The sequence below is a fragment of the Pseudopipra pipra genome, chromosome W (assembly GCF_036250125.1).
Source record: "Pseudopipra pipra isolate bDixPip1 chromosome W, bDixPip1.hap1, whole genome shotgun sequence".
NCBI lineage: Eukaryota > Metazoa > Chordata > Aves > Passeriformes > Pipridae > Pseudopipra > Pseudopipra pipra.
Genome location: NC_087580.1, coordinates 7,066,868 through 7,078,323, shown reverse-complemented (window position 1 = coordinate 7,078,323; position 11,456 = coordinate 7,066,868).

The following is an 11,456-nucleotide window of genomic DNA, read 5'->3' as shown; positions in this document are numbered from 1 at the left end:
TTTAGTTTTTTAGTTACCTCCTCTGTCTCCTGACTATTGATGCATTTCCCAGGACCTGGACTGATGGAATAAAACAAAGAAGGAGTAAATACAGCCCACACTGCTTGTGACCTTGCTCAGGCTGATCCTAATGCCAGAAAGCCCCTGGGGAGAATCAGGACCCACTCTGTGCACAGCTCAGGGGATTGGGAGGGGCAGTGTTTGCATCCAGCAATGCTGAAGCTGGAGGAGCCCCAAGGCCGAACAGAGCAGCCCCTGCCCCTGCCAGATTCCAGGTGCCCCCCAACACCAAAGGATAATGAGGAACCAAACCTTTTACGGAGAGAGGGAAGAGCTTTGGGCATTCCCAAGGCTCAGTGCATGGGCAGAGTCAGGAGAGCTGTGTTGCAGCACAGCGCTGCTCCTGACTTGAAATTCCTTTCTGCTCCTGCCCAGTCTGCACCTCCCCAGCCGCCCTTGTGGCATTATTTCTTTCTCATTCTGTTTTCCAGGATGCAGGAAAGCTCCAGCATCTCTGAGACCACCCTTCAAGCCCTCCCAGGCTACTCCTGTTCTGTCCTCTGTCTCCACACCCGTGAGCCTCTGTACACAGCTCATGTGCTCGAGGCCCCCCATTCCTTCCTGGGCCATCTCTGGGCCCTCTCCAAGGTGTTTAGCCATGAAAATGGAGTGCTGTGAGTCCAGGAAAGACAGAGTGACCCTTTTGGCCAAGGGTTGTATGGGCAGAATAAGGCACAATAACTGAAGTTAATATATATATATAGTTGCTTTTAGCTTGTATAGTATTTATTTGCATAGTAATAAATGTATATACGTCCCTTGACCCCATAGAGGTGTCTGCCTGAAAGTTTCTCTTCGGTGTTGAGATAAAATTTTGGGAAGGGGTGGGGGAAGCCTGGAAATTCGATTTTGGATTTTTGTGGTGGCTCAAACCATTGCACAGGACAATCCCCCCAAGCCATTGCCATTGCGGGCGGGTGCGTTGCAGACAGCCAGAGGAGCCCAGAGCTGGAGGCAGCACTGCAGGAGGGGTCTCAGTTGAGCGGAGCAGAGGGGCAGAACCCCCCTCCCCTGCTGCCCACGCTGTGGGATGAGCCCAGGACACGGGGGTTTGTGGGCTGTGAGCTCCCATTGCTGGTTCCCATCCTGCTTTTCATCCCCCACTATCCCCACGGCCTTGGATGCAGGGCTGCTCTCCATCCCTTCAGCCCCGAGCCTGGCCCTTGAGATCTGGGGGCATTTGACACCCGCTGGCTCCTTTGATCCCCTCTCCCATCCCTCCCAGAGCACAGGGAAGGACTGAGGGGCCTTGGCTGATTGTCCCTGACCCTCCCCTGCCCCGACACCAAGCTGTGCTCCTTGGGGACGGTGCTTGGACAGCCCCAGTCAGACCCTGTTTCCCGCTGTGCCCCCAAACCACCGGGTGCCCCAGGGGACGTGGGAACACACATGGACACGGGAAGGCACCCGTGGATGTGGGAACACACCCACCCAGACAGACACAGAGCACTTGTTTTGCTGCAGGGGTTTATTGATTCTTGCAGGGAAATTGCCAGGGCACCCAGGGGATCAGGGGGGTCCTCCAGGGATGATCATCTCCTCATGCCGCTGGAGGGGGCCAGGACACGGGTGTCACCACCACTTCCAGTCCTGAAAGACAGAGCCCCAAACGTCACCCTTGGTGTCCACAGGGACATGGCAGGGGCCTTGTCCCCACCCCATCTGTCTGCAGGGAGCTGGGGCAGGAGAAGGGAATTGGATGCTGAGATCCATGTGGCCCCAGAGCCCCTGAGCCCGGGATGCTGTGACACCTCCCCGAGCCCCTCCCTGCCCTCCCGGTGAGCCTGGGGGTCTGCAGAGCCCCCAGTGCAAGGCAAGGCTTGGGGGCAGCTCTGTCCAGCTGCCCCGGGACACGGAGCAGGGACAACCCCCTGTGTGTCCCTCTGCTGTGCCCAAGCTCTGCCCACTGCAGAGGGCTCAGGGACCCCCCAGGGCCCTGCCAGGCTCCTTTGGGGGGCTGAGGAGCCTCCCATATTTCTCACCTGGACATGCAGAGAGGCAGCCGAGCGTCACTGGCGCATCAGCTCCACCTGGTCAACTATGGGGGGCTGGGGACAAAGGCACGGTTAGAGACACACTGGGCTAGACTGAGGCAAACTGGGCTGGACTGGGACACACCGGGCTGGACTGGGGCACAGTGGGATGCTGGGGAGGGTGGTGGCCATGAGAGGGGAGGGTCTGGGCCCAGCAGAACTCGGGGTACCCACCTCAGACCTCTTCACTCGATGGAGATCGAATCTTATCTGGAGAGAGAGCGGGAGGTGTCACTGGTCACTGGGGTGTCCCAAGGCCCAGGAGGGATGGGGGGATTACATTTCCCCCCATTTCCCACACTGGGGACATCCCAACTCCAGGACTTACCTCCATACATCCACGTTCTTTTATTACCCAGATTGGCTGGGGAAGGAGAGCAAAGGTTGAAGCAGGATTGGCCCCTGTGGGGCTGGGGGAGGGACACGGGTGTCCCCAGACCCCCCAGCCCAGGGTTGGGTTCTGGTCTGAGGGGGAAAATCCCTTCTGCTCCCCCCAGCCCCACTGCACCCAGTTTCCCATTGGGATCCCTGTTCCTGCAGGGCCCAGGGTGGGGATGGAGACATGGAGAGCCAGGGGAATTCAGGGCCTGCAGGAGAGTGGGGGGAGGAGGAGGGGACCCAAAGAGGTGAAGTGGGGGGGATTGGGGATCCCACAGGATGGGCATTGGGGTGTGGAAGGGATGGGACTGTGGGGGATGCGGGTGAGGAGGAAGGGATTGCAGTGGAGGGGACCCAGGGAATGAAGTAGGGCAGGAGTGGGGGCAGGAGAAATGGGGAAGGGGAGAAAACTGGAAGGGACTGGAGGGGGTTTGGGACTGAGGTGTCAAGGAAGGGGATTTCTGGACACGAGTGTCATGGGCAGTGGGACAGGGGAAGGATTAGAGGAGAAAGAAGGGAAGAAATGGTGTGGGATTGATGCCCTGTGTGTGTGTGGTGGGGTGGACTGGGGTGTGTGGGAATAGAGTGGGGGCCCTGAGGAAGGGCCTCCCCGGTGCACACTGGGGTGGACTGGGGAGCACTGGGATGGCCTGGAGGGTGGTGGCCACAAGAGGGGAGGGTCTGGGCCCAGCACAAGCCCTGGTACCCACCGGGCCGCCGATGATGCCTCCCTGTAGAGAGACAAGGAGACATCACTGGTCACTGGGGTGTCCCCAGTGCCAGGAAGGGATGGGGGGCCCAAAGTGCCCCCCACTTCCCACACTGGGTGCCCCCCAACTCCCGGACTTACCTCCCCACAGTCTTCGCCGCTGGCCTGAACGGGCTGCAGGAGGAGAGCAAAGGCTTGGTTGGGGTTGGCCTTGTGGGGCTGGGGGGGACAAGGGTGTCCCCACCCCCTCCAGCCCCGGCTGCCCCCCGGGCTGAGCGGGGCTCTTTGGGATTGCGGCTCCCAGGCAAGTTGGGGACACCAGTGCAGGGGGAAAGGCAAGGCACTGAGGGCAAAGCCTGGAGGAAAGGCCCTGGGAAGGGGCCATGGCAGGGCATTTCCCAGTTGGTGCCAGTTCAGCCTGGCCAGGCCTTGTCCCACTTGAGCCCAGGGTGGAGCTTGGGCCTCTTTGTCCTCCTTGGACTCCAGTGGGGTTTGGCCCAGTTCCACCCAGTTTTGGTTGGGCCTTTGCCTTGGCTGGGAAAGAGAGGAGATGGTGGGGAGATGTCCCAGGGGACCAAGAGGATGGGACGGGGAGGCCCAAAAAGGTGGGATTTGGGGTCAGAAAGAGCAGGAAGCGGTGGGACTGTGCCAGGACAGAGCCGGGTGCAAGCATCCCGTGAGGAAGAGGAGCTGCAGCAGCAGGAGTTGAATTGTGGGAAGGGGAAGGAGAGAGGGAATTGTGGCCAGAAGAAAGTGGCCTGGCCCGGGGCTGGGGGTGCTGGGGAGTGCTGGGGGAGCCCCTGGATCGGGAAGGGGCCCATCCCTGAGCCCATGGCCGTGGCATGGGGGCCTCACCTTGGCATCTGCCGGGGGGCTCAGCAGGATGGTGAAGAGCAGGGCCACGCTGAGCACAGCGACCTTCATCTTCCTCTGGGCCTGGGCAGCGCTGGCTGAGGCTGCACAAGGGCAGGAGCACATTTATCCCTGCCGGGACTCCTCCCTGCCCCCTCCCTGAGAGCCCCCGGGGCAAAGCCCGGCTGGGCACAGCCCCCAGCCCTGGCCACAAGCCCAGCCCTGGCACAGAGTCCATCCCGCCGGCGGCACCCATCCGGCCACCTTCCCCGGCATCCCTCCAGCTTCCTGCACGGGGCAGCTGCCCCTGGAAGGGCCCAGGCCCCTGGGGGTGCCAAGGGGGTGGGCAGGGAGCTGAAAGCAGCTGCATACCCTGTGGGGACAATCCCACACAACACAATCCATCCTCCAACAGCCCCCAAAGCCTGATCCACCCATGTCCTCCTGCCCATCCCTTCCAGAGCTTTCCATCTGGGACACCCCAGAGCTCAGCCCAGCCCCAAACCCGGCGTGTCTGAGCACAATTGTCCCTGTTCCCACTCCAGCTCTTTGACTGAACCTGGGGCTGGCAGTGCCCCCCTTCTTGGGGCACCAGGACCCCGGGATCAGGGAAACAGGGAGCTGGGAGATAAAGGGGCTGACGGGCAATGGGCACAGGCGGGTGACTGGGATCTCCAGTCTGGGCAGGCACTGGGGAGCACTGGGCAATGCTGGTCCTGGCACACAAGGGCTGGGCCCAGGGAAGTGCTGGGGTGGTGGCAGTGCCCGGCTCCAGCCCATCTGCGGTCACTGCAGCCCCCAAGTGGTGCAGGCCCAGCCACGGCCTCCACGAGCTGAGCCCAGAGGAAGGAGACAGTCCAGAGTGGGACCTTTGGTGCTGAGGGGCTGTAAATGCTTCTTTCTTGAGCGGCTTCACCTCCCCTGGGCCCCTCCTCAGTCAACGTTCCTCAATTTTCCAACAAATGAGGCACGAAGCAGAAAAGGGCAAAAGGAAAATCTTCCAGGTCACTGCCGGCTCCTGGGGAAAATGCAAGGCAAGTAGTCAAGTCATTGAGCTGAGATGTTTTCCCAGCTGCCCCACAATGGTCTTTTGTGTGTGGTCAGGGGCCTGTAAGAATGGAAGGTGTTGCGGAAATGTGGCCAAAGGTGAGTGGAGAATTGAGGCTGTGGCAGGTGCCGGGAGCCCCCGCTCAGTGCCTGTCCTTGATCTGTGCCCACGGGGGTCCCAGCCCAGAGGGGCCTGTGAGGCGGGTGGGGAGGGAGGGAGAGTGGGGCGGGAAGGTGCCATCCTGCTGAGGGCCAGCACTGGGCCCAGGGCAGGGCAGGGCCATCCCTGGGGACAGGGGCACTGGGGCAGCTGTGTGCCAGGGCCAGCCCAGTGTGGAGCCAGAGCCCTGCTGGGCTGCCAGTGCCTGGCCCCCCCTGCCTGGGCCAGCTGAGCAGAGCGGGGCCCGGCTGATGCGGGAGGACACGGTGTGCCCAGCTGGGACAGGGGCAGGGCCAGCAAAGGGCATCTGCCCCTCTGGGCTCTGCTCGGGGAGGCCGTGGCTGGGCCTGCACCACTTGGGGGCTGCAGTGCCCGCAAATGGGCTGGAGCCGGGCACTGCCACCACCCCAGCACTTCCCTGGGCCCAGCCCTTGTGTGCCAGGGCCAGCATTGCCCAGTGCTCCCCAGTGCCTGCCTACACTGGAGATCCCAGTCACCCGCCTGTGCCCATTGCCCGTCAGCCCCTTTATCTCCCAGCTCCCTGTTTCCCTGATCCTGGGGTCCTGGTGCCCCAAGAAGGGGGGCAGTGCCAACCCTGTGTTCAGCACAGGGACTGGAGTGGGAACAGGGGCAATTGTGCTCAGACACACCGGGTTTGGGGCTGGGCTGAGCACTGGGGTGTCCCAGAGGGAAAGTTCTGGAAGGGATGGGCAGGAGGACATGGGTGGATCAGGGTTTGGGGGCTGTTGGAGGATGGATTGTGTTGTGTGGGATTGTCCCCACAGGGTATGCAGCTGCTTTCAGCTCCCTGCCCACCCCCTTGGCACCCCCAGGGGCCTGGGCCCTTCCAGGGGCAGCTGCCCCGTGCAGGAAGCTGGAGGGATGCCGGGGAAGGTGGCTGGATGGGTGCCGCAGGCGGGATGGACTCTGTGCCAGGGCTGGGCTTGTGGCCAGGGCTGGGGGCTGTGCCCAGCCGGGCTTTGCCCCGGGGGCTCTCGGGGAGGGGGCAGGGAGGAGTCCCGGCAGGGATAAATGTGCTCCTGCCCTTGTGCAGCCTCAGCCAGCGCTGCCCAGGCCCAGAGGAAGATGAAGGTCGCTGTGCTCAGCGTGGCCCTGCTCTTCACCATCCTGCTGAGCCCCCCGGCAGATGCCAAGGTGAGGCCCCCATGCCACGGCCATGGGCTCAGGGATGGGCCCCTTCCCGATCCAGGGGCTCCCCCAGCACTCCCCAGCACCCCCAGCCCCGGGCCAGGCCACTTTCTTCTGGCCACAATTCCCTCTCTCCTTCCCCTTCCCTCAATTCAACTCCTGCTGCTGCAGCTCCGCTTCCTCACGGGATGCTTGCACCCGGCTCTGTCCTGGCACAGTCCCACCGCTTCCTGCTCTTTCTGACCCCAAATCCCACCCTTTTGGGCCTCCCCATCCCATCCTCTTGGTCCCCTGGGGCATCTCCCCACCATCTCCTCTCTTTCCCAGCCAAGGCAAAGGCCCAACCCAAACTGGGTGGAACTGGGCCAAGCCCCACTGGAGTCCAAGGAGGACAAACAGGCCCAAGCTCCACCCTGGGCTCAAGTGGGACAAGGCCTGGCCAGGCTGAACTGGCACCAACTGGGAAATGCCCTGCCATGGCCCCTTCCCAGGGCCTTTCCTCCAGGCTTTGCCCTCAGTGCCTTGCCTTTCCCCCTGCACTGGTGTCCCCAACTTGCCTGGGAGCCGCAATCCCAAAGAGCCCCGCTCAGCCCGGGGGGCAGCCGGGGCTGGAGGGGGTGGGGACACCCTTGTCCCCCCAGCCCCACAAGGCCAACCCCAACCAAGCCTTTGCTCTCCTCCTGCAGCCCGTTCAGGCCGGTGGCGTCCAATGTGGGGAGGTAAGTCCGGGAGTTGGGGGGCACCAAGTGTGGGAAGTGGGGGGCACTTTGGGCCCCCCATCCCTTCCTGGCACTGGGGACACCCCAGTGACCAGTGATGTCTCCTTGTCTCTCTACAGGCAGGCGGGGTCGGCGGCCCGGTGGGTACCAGGGCTTGTGCTGGGCCCAGACCCTCCCCTCTGGTGGCCACCACCCTCCAGGGCATCCCAGTGCTCCCCAGTCCACCCCAGTGTGCACCGGGGAGGCCCTTCCTCAGGGCCCCCACTCTATTCCCACACACCCCAGTCCACCCCACCACACACACACAGGCCATCATTCCCACACCATTTCTTCCCTTCTTTCTCCTCTAATCCTTCCCCTTTCCCATTGGCCACGACACTCGTTTCCAGAAATCCCCTTCCTTGACACCTCAGTCCCAAAGCCCCTCCCAGTCCCTTCCAGTTTTCTCCCCTTCCCTATTTCTTCTGCCCTGCTTCATTCCCTGGGTCCCTCAGCTGGAATCCCTTCCTTCTCACCTGCATCCCCCACAGTCCCATCCCTTCCACACCCCAATGCCCATCTTGTGGGATCCCCAATTCCCCCCACTTCACCCTCTTTGGGTCCCCTCCTCCTCCCCCCACCCTCCTGCAGGCCCTGAATGCCCCTGGCTCTCCTTGTCTCCATCCCCACCCTGGGCCCTGCAGGAACAGGGGGATTTTCCCCCTCAGACCAGGGGCCAACCCTGGGCTGGGGGGTCTGGGGACACCTGTGTCCCTCCCCCAGCCCCACAGGGGCCAATCCTGCTTAAACCTTTGCTCTCCTTCCCCAGCCAATCTCGGGACAAGGAGGAGGTGGATGTGTCGGGGTAAGTCCTAGAGTCGGGATGTCCCCAGTGTGGGAAATGGGGGGAAATGTAGTCCCCCCATCCCTCCTGGGCCTGGGGACACCCCAGTGACCAGTGACACCTCACACTCTCTCTCCAGGGAGGCATGGATGTCCATCGACTGAAGAGGTCTGAGGTGGGTACCCCGAGTTCTGCTGGGCCCAAACCCTCCCCTCTCATGGCCACGACCCTCCCTGGCATCCCAGTGTGCCCCAGTCCAGCCCAGTGTGCCCCAGTACATCCCAGTGTCCCCCAGTCCAGCCCAGTGTGCCCCAGTACAGCCAGTGTGTCCCAGTACAGCCCAGTGTGTCCCAGAACCACCCCAGTGTGTCTCTAACCCTGCCTTTGTCCCCAGCCCCCCGTGGCTGACCAGGTGGAGCTGATGCGCCAGTGACGCTCGGCTGCCTCTCTGCATGTCCAGGTGAGAAATATGGGAGGCTCCTCAGCCTTGCCTTGCACTGGGGGCTCTGCAGACCCCCAGGCTCACCGGGAGGGCAGGGAGGGGCTCGGGGAGGTGTCAGAGCATCCCGGGCTCAGGGGCTCTGGGGGCCACATGGATCTCAGCATCCAATTCCCTTCTCCTGCCCCAGCTCCCTGCAGACAGATGGGGTGGGGACAAGGCCCCTGCCATGTCCCTGTGGACACCGGGGGTGACGTTTGGGGCTCTGTCTTTCAGGACTGGAAGTGGTGGTGACACCCGTGTCCTGGCCCCCTCCAGCGGCATGAGGAGATGATCATCCCTGGAGGACCCCCCTGATCCCCTGGGTGCCCTGGCAATTTCCCTGCAAGAATCAATAAAGCCCTGCAGCAAAACAAATGCTCTGTGTCTGTCTGGGTGGGTGTGTTCCCACATCCACGGGTGCCTTCCCGTGTCCATGTGTGTTCCCACGTCCCCTGGGGCACCCGGTGGTTTGGGGGCACAGCGGGAAACAGGGTCTGACTGGGGCTGTCCAAGCACCGTCCCCAAGGAGCACAGCTTGGTGTCGGGGCAGGGGAGGATCAGGGAGAATCAGCCAAGGCCCCTCAGTCCTTCCCTGTGCTCTGGGAGGGATGGGAGAGGGGATCAAAGGAACCCAGCAGGTGTCAAATGCCCCCAGATCTCAAGGGCCAGGCTCAGGGCTGAAGGGATGGAGAGCAGCCCTGCATCCAAGGCTGGTCTTGTCAGTGAAAAGGTGTTCAGTAACTCTGCCTTCTCTGCATCCTTGCCATGAGCAGAGCGGCTCAGGGGGCTCCTGGGGGTCTCTGCACACGAGATCCCCCTCACACTCTTAAGGGAACTTCCCAGGCTCACCATTCCCAGGACTCCCTGGCAGTCACTCTCCCACCAGCCCAGACTGGCACTGCTGACACTCAGGCCCCTTCCCAGCAGCAGCAGCTCCAGTGACCCGACGGTCCCCTGTGACTCCCCACACTCCCACTCTCACAGTCAGACCAGGTTTCCTCACTGCTTCCAACCCAGGTTTCCCATGGCAGAGTCTCTGATGTCGTAAAAACAATAAGGAAGCAAGAGCTGCCACAAGGCTATTAGTCACAGATGTAGGGATCAAACACTATTGTACTACAGTTAAAAGAATTTTCCAGCATCTTTCCCCGCTGCTGCATAGACTCTGTTTTTAAAAAATACAACTACTTTGGTCACAGTTTGTGCTGCTTTCAGCTGGGGTAGAGTTGATTTTCTTCCCAGTGGCTGCTACGGGGCCGTGTTTTGGATTTGTGCTGAACACAGGGTTGATAATACAGAGATGTTTTGGTTGTTGCTGAGCAGGGCTCACACAGAGCCAAGGCCTTTTCTGCTTTTCACAGGGCCAGGCTGGCAAGGAAGTTGGGAGGCTGTGAGGAGACACAGCCGGGACAGGGGACCCAAACTGACCCAAGGGATATTCCAGACCACATGACATCATGCTCAGGATAGAAAGGGAGGGGAAGAAGAAGGAAAGGAAGGGTTTGGAGTGATGGCATCTGTCTTCCCCAGGAAGCATTCTGTGGGATGGGACCCTGCTCCCCTGCAGGTGGCTGAACACCTGCTTCCCATAGGAAGTGCTGAATTAATTCTTTGCTTTTCTTTGCTCGTGTGCCCAGTTTTGCTTTCCCTCTAAAGCGTCTTTTACCTCAACCCAGGAGTTTTCCAGCTTTTATCCTTCCAAGTCTGCCCCTGCTCTGGCTGGTGTGGGAGTGAGCGAACGTCTCCACAGTTGCTGACTGGGGTTAAACCGTGACAGAGCTTGTCAGTGGCACAATGGCCCCTCGATTCCACGAGGGTCCGCAATGTCCCAGGGCTCCTTCAGTTCCCCGAGGTTCCGCAGGGTCCCAGGGTTCCTTTGGTTCCATGAGGCTCCACAGTGTCACAACGTCCCCTTGACTTCATGAGGTTTCTCAGTGTCACAGGGTTTCTTTGGTTCCATCAGGTCCCACAGAGTCACAAGGGCCCTGTGATTCCATGAGGTTCCACAGTGTCCCAGGGTCCCTTTGGTTCCATGAGGGGAGGGGCTGGGAAGCCAGGGGACCCCCAAGAGCCCCTGTGACTGAAGCCCATACTGGGAACCCTTGGGCCTGTACTGGAAGTATTCGTGACCCCATACTGGGAGCTCTGGGAGTACTGCTGACCCCATCCTGAAAGTGCTGGATACACTGGGAGCCCTGGTGCCCCCATACTGGGAGAACTGGAGACTCCTACATTGGAAGCCCTGACGCCCATACTGGGGCCATCCTGGGAGCCCTGGTGCTCATTCTGCTGCCATACTGGTGTCACTGGTGCCTGTACTGGTCCACCCTGGTGCTGTACTGGTGCCCTATGGGTCCATATTGGCCCATACTGGTACCATGGTTATGCATACTGCTCCCAGACTGGTCCGTACAGGTCCCTACTGGTCTGTACTCGTCTCATACTGGCCCGTACTGGTGCCATAGTGGTGTGAAGGGAGGTATTTCTTTTTGTGTTGGTGGTGGGGAGTGGCTGTAGTTACTTCTTTATTTATGTATTTTTTTTTATTTTTGGGCGTGGGAGGCAGAGGGGGGCGGGGGAAGGGATGTTGGAGGGGGTGTGTTTGTTTCCCTTTTCCAGCACTGCATTTTGGTTTGGTTTGGTTTTTTCTTGTCAGTTTTTCAATGAAATAAATCTCTCCAGACACGGAGCTGCCATCCTGCAAAGGCCGGGCCCCCCCACTGCTGCAACACAGACACAGACAAAGAGACACAGGCACACAGAGACTCCCAGACATACACACACACACAGAGTGTAGGGGTAGAAAACCTTCGAAGAAACACCGAGGATGGAAAACCTTAATGCCCACTCAAGGAAACTCTCGCTGCCAGGGAAAAGCTTTAACGTGGGAAGAAACAACTTTCTCCTGCAGGGTGCTGCGATGTTTTCTTTATCTGCTGCCCGGAGGTAACTCCCTTGCTCCAAGCGATAAAATCCTCACAGAGGTGCCTGGGCCCCCCAGGGGGGTCAGGCAGGTCCCAAACCCAGGGGAGCACACAGCCTTTC